The 9,015-nt window shown below is 48.1% G+C and overlaps 1 protein-coding gene across 1 annotated transcript in view; it reads right to left on the bottom strand.

Moving 5' to 3' along the window:
- PRR14L (proline rich 14 like) overlaps positions 1-9,015 on the bottom strand; it is a 62,726-nt gene that overhangs the window by 52,915 nt on the left and 796 nt on the right. The gene's annotated exons all lie outside the window — the stretch shown is intronic.

The following is a 9,015-nucleotide window of genomic DNA, read 5'->3' as shown; positions in this document are numbered from 1 at the left end:
GGGGGGGGGGGGGGGGGGGGGGGGGGGGGGGGGGGGGGGGGGGGGGGCGGGAACAGCTGTCTGTGTCACTGAATCCTAACCCTGATTCATCTGGCTCTGCTTGGCTCCCGAGGGAACAGCTTGGAATCGTGAATTTAGTAAAAGAGAAGAGGATGTAGGGGAGATGTAAGAAAAACAGAGTGTGATCAAGTGGCTGCCTTGGAAAGCAGTGGGCATCTGCCCCTGCCTGGAGGGCTGCAAGACTGCTGTGGAAAGAAGGGGCTCCTGGTCATTCAGCACCATATCAAACGGTCCCAGGCCCTGCTGGGGGCTGTGGCTTTGGGCTCTGCTTCAGCTCAGTTCAGCTCGAGCTGGCTTCTTTTGCATGGTTCTTTAGCTTAACTCTAGAGACATGGGCCAGAGCAAGCACCTGCTGCCTCAGTTCTGGGCCAGTCACAGGCTTTGCTGTGCCGAGGTCCCCAGGCCTGGGTGCATAAACCAGGGTTAGGCCCCAACATAAGCGCAGTCACGTCAACACTGTGGAGGGGGCTTGCTGCCTTATTCACCTACAACATTGCAGGTAGAACCTGTCCTCTCCCACAGCCCTAACCATCCAATCCCTTCCAGCAGTTCAGAACCCTTTGAAGTGAGTGGCCCTGGCTGGCTAGGGGGACCTTCCCAAGACCCAAAGGACACATGAAAGTTATGGGGACAGGGGAGCTACAACCCTATTAACTGACCTTTGAGGGAAGAAAGGTCTTTTCACTAAGGTGAAGAAAGGTCGGTGCTAAGGCAGAACCTTACATCTCCACAGGAAATGTCAAACTGTGCCTTGCTTGTGTGGCCCCCACAGAGCAGGCAAATCCCCACATAGAGAGAAGCCCCTAGAAGAGCTTCCTTTAAGGCCACTTGTTACCTTCTGAAAATTCCCCTAAGTCTAATCTGTTCCTGCCTCTCTCCCCCAAAGCGTCTCCCTAGAAAGATTCCAAATGTACCTAGTAAGTTGATTTAAGTCTCTGTCCGTCCCCCCACCCCACTCTAAGCTTCAGTGTCCTTACTGGCAAAAAGGGGCTAATAATAGCCCCACAGACCACAGAGCTGCATGGTGAGTATAAGGCAAGCTATAGCATGTTACCATTGTGACAAGTGGCAGAAAAAGTAACGTGGAGGAAATGTCATAGAAGAAGATCAAGAAGCTGGTCATGGAGCAAGATGGCCCCCTCAATGTAAGGGTTCCCATTAAATGTTTCAAGTTTGACAGGAAGAGGCCAAGAGTCACAGAGCAGGTCTCCAAGGAGGCCTTCTGCAAGGGCAGCCAAAGAAATTCTCAGATGTGTTAGGAAGGCAATGCCTGCCCTAATGAGATCGCACACCCAATGAGTAGTTCGGTGAAACATAAGACTACCCAGGACCCACCATAGTAAGCAAGTCTGTGGCTTATTGGACAAAGCCCATACAAGCTGCCTGACCTCAGGGCAACTGACTTAACCCTTCTGTGCTTCAGTTCCCTGATCATCTGTAAGATGAGAAAACAGCACTTTCCTAACAAGGCTGTGAGGAGGATCAAAAGCATTTTGCAAACCTTAAAGCTTGACATACATGCTATCTGTTATTCTGAGGATCAAATGACAATGTACTTTGTGATCATTAGGCATTATGCAAATGTAAGCAATTATTTTATAACTTGGAAATTTTGTAACTGTCACAGCGAAATCTAGGCAAAGTATTCAATTATTTATTCAAGCAACAGATCGCATCCCAATCATTCAAACCCCTGCCCAGAGCTATTTCCAGCTGAAACCAGCACAGGCCCAAACCTCAGTTATTATTTTCTCATCGAAGTTACTAAGTCTGAGAAACTTTAAATTGGAAAAGTGATTTCTAGCTACATTTATGTCACCCTTTCTGGCTGCTCAGATAAAACATGTTAAAGCCAAGGGTCAGAATTATCAGCAGTTACTCTGGATCACACAACAAAATGAAGAGCAAACTCTTTTGGAGAAACTTTAATTTAAACTGTTAAAAAAAAAAAAAAAGAACCTGCTGCCTGCCCTTCATTCACCTTGAGGACACCACAATTCCCATAGAATTCCCATAGCAGTGGCACTCTTCCTCTGGCAGTGCCCCTGGGGGTGCCCTCCCTCTGCAGGGCCCTGCAGCTGGGCTCCTGTGCCCAGTCTCACTTCCTTTCTACCTGGTCTCATGCTCTTTCTGGGCCTCTGTTTCCCTTTCTGTAAATCAAAGGGGCTCACTAAGGGCCCTCCTGCTCTACACCTGGGGTCCTTCCACCTGCTCTCTCCTCTTGCTCATTTCCTACAAAGTGGCTCCATCTGATAGCCAGCCCCCTTCCTGAGTCTCAGCTTTATCCCTTATATGGTCAGGCACTTTTTATCCAGGTTGGGCTTCCAGCAACCCCAACCACCTGGAATGTAGCCAGGACCCTTCTTCTGGCAGCAGCTCGGTGCCCTGGGCAGAACTCTCTGCCCACTCTGCTTCCACCACTTTGGTCATCACTACCTAAACATTAAGCTGTTATTATAAACAATACTAACAAGGTTAATCATTGACTTCAGGGTCAGACCCTTTTAATGGCTGCTGGAGGAACGCCCGATGACAAAGAAAGAACATTGGGAGAAGACAGAAGAAGCAGGAAAAACAAACCCCGCTGTGGCTACGGGCCAACTGCAAAACCAGTGGCCACGGACGCCAAGCTCCTAGATCCAAAGCCACAAGCCCCCGAGGGTCTCCAAGTCAGCTTGATGTTCATAAGGCTAACCACTATGGCAGCTGAGAAAAGGTCCTATTCAATTGTGCAACCACAGACTCTCAAAGTTGGAAGGAGAAATTAAAGGGTAGGAAGCTTGTCCCATGCCAAACCAGGAACCCCCTTCAGCGCTCCAGACGCGAGGTACCACAGTGGGGAGGAACCCACCACCTGCCCCAGCAGCCCATTCCACAGTGGGACGGCAGTGATGGCTGCCAAGGGTTTTTCTGACATTAAAGCCTAGGGTTGGGAAGGGTATAACGCCTTCTTTTAAATTTTCCTTTAAAAATAGCTAAGATAAAAATAGTTTGGGCACATAGAGGGATCAGTATCAGTCACCTGGAAAACTGGCTGAAATGGAGCACACTTCATTACCCAATGATGCCAGAAAAATCTCAGTGCCCAACATAGCAACAACACCTCTTTGGTCCCTCCACTTGTGGGGGGATCCCCCCCCAAGAGCTCCCAAAACTCATCTTTTCACTGCCCACCTGGACTGAAACTTCAGTCCCTACAACCGGAATGGTTCCCCAACAAAATGAGCCTGTCTTGGTCTTTGGTATCAGGAAAATGGGTTTCAGAATCAGCAGAGTTGGTTTTAAAGATCACCTAGTTCAACTCCCTACATTTTACAGCCCAGGTGAATTAAGGGACTTTAGTTGGAGGTTTTATTCAGCCAACCCTTCCTTCTCATAATCAATCAGTGAACTCCCCCCAGAAGCCACATAATGCTCCAAACAGGGCAGTAGTTATATAAAGGCATACTTTGTAACTCACCTTTATAAAGGGCTTTCTGAACAGCCTCCCGATCTAGCGGATGAGAATGCAATACTTGTGTTTTATAAAATAAATGGAAACTCAATGAATTTCAATGATTTACCCAAAGTCACAAAGCAAATGTCAGACTGTAGCCTTGAACGCAGGGCTTAAGACTATATTACCACTGACAGCTTACAAAAATTGGGTGATTACATAAATATGCCAAGAGAATTCCCTAAGCAAAATAATTTCTGTGTCTGAACTGCCCAACATAAGGAACGCAACTGGCCAAGTCAGAATTTGAAATCATTTACCCAATAGACTGTCAGAGCTGGAGCTGGGAAGGGCCTAAGAACAGGGAATGTCAGAGCTGGGAAGGGCCTAAGAACAGGGAATGTCAGAGCTGGAAGGGGCCCTAGAACAGGGAACTGTCAGAGCTGGGAGGGGCCTAAGAACAGGGAATGTCAGAGCTGGGAGGGGCCTAAGAAGAGGGAATGTTAGAGCTGGGAGGGACCTTAGAGATGATCTAGCCCAGCCCTCTCATTTTACTAATGAGAAAAATGAGATCCAGTGGAGACTTACTCAATGGAACTGAGGTGGGCGGCTGGGAAGGCTGTGGCTGCCATGACCCCTAACATCCTTCCCAACTCCATGACTGGTGGCTTCAGTTCCTGTGAAACCCCATTTGTACGTTCCCCTTTCATGAGTCTGTTATGGCTACAATTCAATGATAGACAATTCATGGAGAACTTGCTGGGCTCCGACTGTGCACTCAGACCCTCGGACATGAAAATAAAACCAAAGTCTCTTCTCCCAAAGCCCCGGCTTGGAAGCCAGAATGGCCAGGGCTTTGAATCCCAAACTATGGCCAGCCAGAACTCCCCCAGCTGCCTTCTTCACCTGCTCCCACTTCTACAGAATCATGTTCTCAGATGAGATCCCCTTCTCATCACTGCTACTAACCTCCCCTCTCCCCATCTCCTGTCTCAGCCCAGGCACTGGCTGACAGCACCCCTCCAATGCTTCCCCGACCCCTCCTGCCTACTTTCCTTCAAAGGTTAATGATGCTTAGGTGTCTGCTACATGTAGCTTTCCCATCCCCCTCACCTACACTTTATGGGCAGCTGGGTGGTTCAGTGGATAGAGCACTGGGCCTGGAGTCAGGAAGACCTGAGTTCAAATCCAGCTTCAGACACTTACTAGTTACGTGACCTTGGACAAGTCACTTTACCTTGTTTGCCTCAGTTGCCCCATGTGTAAAATGAGCTGGAGCAGGACATGACAAACCACCCCAGCATCTCTACCAAGAAAATCCCAAATAGGGTGACAAGATATGTTCAATCCCGTCTGTCCCCCCACTCCCGGCAAAAAAAGGTCATGACAGTGATAAGACAGGTCCACAAACATAATAACACTTTTGTAAACTGGTTCATTTAAGTGCCATGAGGTCAATGAGAGATGAGAGACATCTCCAGCCTACTGGACCTCCCCCTTTCCTATTCAGTTTCCATTTATTCCTCAGTAAAGCCCAAGGAGGCCAGTTTTCCCAGTAAACCATCCCTCCTCCCACTGCATTCGGCGACTCTCACTGATCACACAGCAAACACTGTGCATCAAGCCATGTACGCTGGCGGCTTGTTCCCCCGTCCGGCCAGCAAAGAAGCTCCAGGAGAGCAGGAACGAGTCCTCACCTTTGGGTCTCCCAGCACCTCAAACAGGCACTTAATAAACATTTGACGCCTGACTAAATGAATCTACCCCCAGGAGGCTCTTGTTGCCCAAGACAACCCTCTGCTGAGGACGCAGCTTCTATTCTGACTAAGCCACTGAGAACAGAAAAAAGGTTCTGGAGAAGCACCCTCCTTCCAAGTGCAGGCAAGAGGGAGGTAAGAAGCCTGGCCTTGGAGCCAGAAGCCTCAGTGGCAGGCCCCACACCACTCAAGAAGCTTCCAGAGCCTTGGGTTTCTCTCCTGTAAAATGGGGAGAATATGGTGATGCCTGCCTCCATCCCTAAAACAATTTGCAATCTTAGCCCCCTTTCCCTGCCCAACCTCTAGCAGTATTCTAAGTGCTGTTCTTAGGGGCCTGACCTTGCATTATTCTGTGTGAGGGGTATTTATGCAGTCTATTAGATAGTAAGCCCCAGGAGGGTAAGGACCAATCATGTTTTATCGAATCTGTGCATCTCCTCCCCAAGTCTAACATGCTCTGCCCAGATGAACGATCTGGGCAAAGCCAACAAACTTTGAGGCTGTTTCTTCAGATGTGAAATGGCCCTTCACAAGCTGGTCATCTCACTGTTCTGGGGCCCCTCTACTTTCATCTGATCGTAACAGGAATTACTGAGGTTTCAGTAAAAAATCACCACCTAGCAGCTGATGTTCAGCTGAGACTGATAAGGCTCTGGCTTTGGATGGCAGATTCGGAGCCCTTACTGAAGCCAAGGCTTCCCATCTTGGGCACACCCGCCACAGATGACCAGGCCACAGCCTCTGAGAAGCCAGAGGCCTTTCCATTGCACTTCAGGGGAGGAGAGCTTAATAATGAAAGCTAGGATTCCTGGAGCACCTTAGAACAGAGTCAGCTTAGGGGCCAAATCCGGCCCATCGACAAAAACAAGCTGGAGTTTGCTCACCCTTGCCCAAGATGCATAAAGACACTGGCAGGGCAGGAATTCTTACCCCATTTTACAGATCTAGCTTTAGGGAAACCACAGTAAGAAATATTGCAAATCTGATGAGCCAGCATGCCCAAGAATGTTGCCTCTCACATGCCATTTTACAAGGATGTTCCCTAAAAAATACTGGCAAGAATCCATATCCTTCTGGAGCTACTGTAACAGCGAACAAGCTAAAAGATAGCAATGAAAAACCATCTGCAAACTTATCAGCTGTCCTTCCATTCTACTGCAGTTCTACTGGGGGAATCAGGCCAGGCTGGTATTCAGGACTGGATAAAATAGGTTTTCCATAAGAAAGTGTTCAATTAAAATGGGAGCTCCCAGAGAGAAGACCTGGAGAACTTCAGGAGTGGGGCTACTAATACATGCCTGTGGACTCACTGGCTGAGCTTGGCTATCTGGTCCAAAGCATGAAATGAGGCAAACCTGGGAAACAGAATTTCATCTGTGATCCTAACCATGACTCATAATCAAAGTGTTTAAATTAACTTGTCTGAAAATATCTGGAGCCAGGGGTTCATAAATTCTTGATGTAATGGACTTCTTAGAATGTTTTTAAATGTACAAAATCAAGCAGATAGGATTATGAAGGAAATTAATTCTACTGAAATATTTTTTAAAAGATCAATTCACAGACCAAGTTAAGAAGCCGGATCTAGAGGAAAACTCATAAATTTCCTAATCATTCTCTCCATGTCCTCTACTCTCCTTCCCCCTCCAAGGTCAGCAGTATAAACTGGGATCTAATGAAGGATTCCTGCCCCAAAAGCTGAGTGCATTTTAAATCTACTGGAGGCACTGAGCTTAGCCTATGGAACTGGGATCTCCAGTACTGCCTGATACATAATGCCATCCATCCTACTAAAGGGAAATCAGTCTTGCAGTGCCCCCAAGCCACTCTCAGAAACAGCAAGGGGGCTGACCTGCAAACCAAAGGAAGTCTCCACACCATGGAATGCTCCCCAGAAGGAGAAATCATATTCACAGGAATTTTGTAGTAAATCCTAGAGGGAACAATGCATCAACTGAGTCAAGTTTTTATAAATTTATTTTTAATTTATCCCATCTTTGCAAATGCATTTTAAGTGCAAATAATTACAAGCAGACATGATTTTACTTTGAAATAAAAAAACCCTATCCTATTTTCTCTTTTTTTTTTTTGCTTTACAGTTAAAAAAATCAATAAAGTACTCTTTGAAGGAAAAGAGTCCTTCAAAGTATTCTTAAATTCAGGGCCTTCCAGGGTTAATTTTCCAAGGTGATTTCCTCACAATGACCCTGCTATGATCCCCAAGATTCTTTCCCACCTTTTATGGGTGAAAAGGTTAGTCTGCTTAGCTATGTTTTCTATGTGGAGGTGTTCTTGAATGAGGCCAAGAGTACCAGCCTCGGGGTCAGTCAGGAGCTCTGGGGTTCACTATTCCTCTCAGTGGATGGGATCTTTACTCCCTGCTGCCAGTTGGGGGTGGGTAGGAGAGAGACAGGCTAGACTCCAAGGCCCCTAACATCCTGCATCTTTCCTATTGGGGATGTACACTGAAAAGGATAAAACAAAGCCAGAACTAATATCTCTAGGTTTGCAAAGGCACACCTAAAAGTAAGCTAGGAACCCATCCCCCTCAGCTGGGTCAAGAATGGGCAGGTAAGCAGCCGCCTATGGGTACCAGGAAAACCCATAAAACAAGTCCATGGATAATAAGTTTGCAGGAGGAAGAAGTAAAAACAGAATCAATAATAACTACTTAAACACAAGCAGCCCTTCGGATGGTTCCTATTAAAAGTTTGGAAAACCAAGAATAAAGACTCATCCGCTTTTACTGCAGATTTTTAAAGAAAGTCGAGGCTTGAGATCCTCCCCCAAAACATAACAACATGTGGCTGGGGACAAGAAGACGATGCAGAGTAATAATTCCCAGGATGTCTGTCTTCTAAAGGCCTAACCTCACTCATTTATGTCTCACTGAAAAGAAAAGTAATCCACGTGCTCACGGTGTACCCGTCCTCAGAAATCCACACTTGATCTCCCTTCCAAGAAAGGGACAGCTTCAGACAACAGACCTAGGAGGGCAGAGCCTGGCCCTCAGCCACAGAACTGGGAGAAGGGTCTTTCTTTTGCTTTGAGAAGGAAAACTTCAACCAAGGGGAGCTGGGAACTCAAGGCCCATCTCTCCACAAAGAACACTCCAGAAATGTTCAAGCAGGAAGGGCCACCTGCCTCTTGCTGCCTCAGCCCAGGAAAGGGGGCTAGATGGGAGGCCGTGGTGTGCCAGGGATGCAGCGGAACATGACAGGAGGCAGCTTTGTTTCTGCTTCCCTGGGGGGTGGGGGGGGGTCTGCTCTATGAGGAGAGGGTCAGTGAAGTCCTCTTCCTTTCCATCGGGAGGTCCCTCTTACTTGACTGCTTCAAGAAATGTGGGCCTTCTCAATCCAAAGCATCTCAGGCTCCTGGATGTGAGCCAGAGGGGATGATCTAGGCCAGTTCCCCCACTTTACAGAAGAGGAAACTGAGGTCAAAGAAGCCCTCGGCCCACGGCCACCCCCGAGGCCACCAGAAGCACCCTTTCAGGATGACAAGCCAAGGGAAGTGGGTCTGTTTCTTTCCCCCAGCCTGGGAGGGAAGGACAAGGCAGGCTGCGGTCTCTCCAGACAAAGAGTAGAGCAGGCAGTTGGTGGGTCAGCATGGGGGTTCAGGGGGCTTCCTGTTGGGGGGGGCAGTCCTGGCGGCGGAGGCTTTCCCCTTCCAGTGTTCACTGTAAGACACACTGAGGCTGGACGCAGGCCGGGTGCCGGGTGCTCAGAGGGGACGAGGGCGGTTCTAACAGCTCCTTCCCCT

The sequence above is a fragment of the Petaurus breviceps genome, unplaced genomic scaffold (assembly GCF_028583685.1).
Source record: "Petaurus breviceps papuanus isolate PSGF00001 unplaced genomic scaffold, PetGlider_PUasm1.0 99, whole genome shotgun sequence".
Lineage (NCBI taxonomy): Eukaryota > Metazoa > Chordata > Mammalia > Diprotodontia > Petauridae > Petaurus > Petaurus breviceps.
Note: the sequence above shows the minus strand (reverse complement) of the source record. Positions and strands in the feature narration are given on the sequence as shown.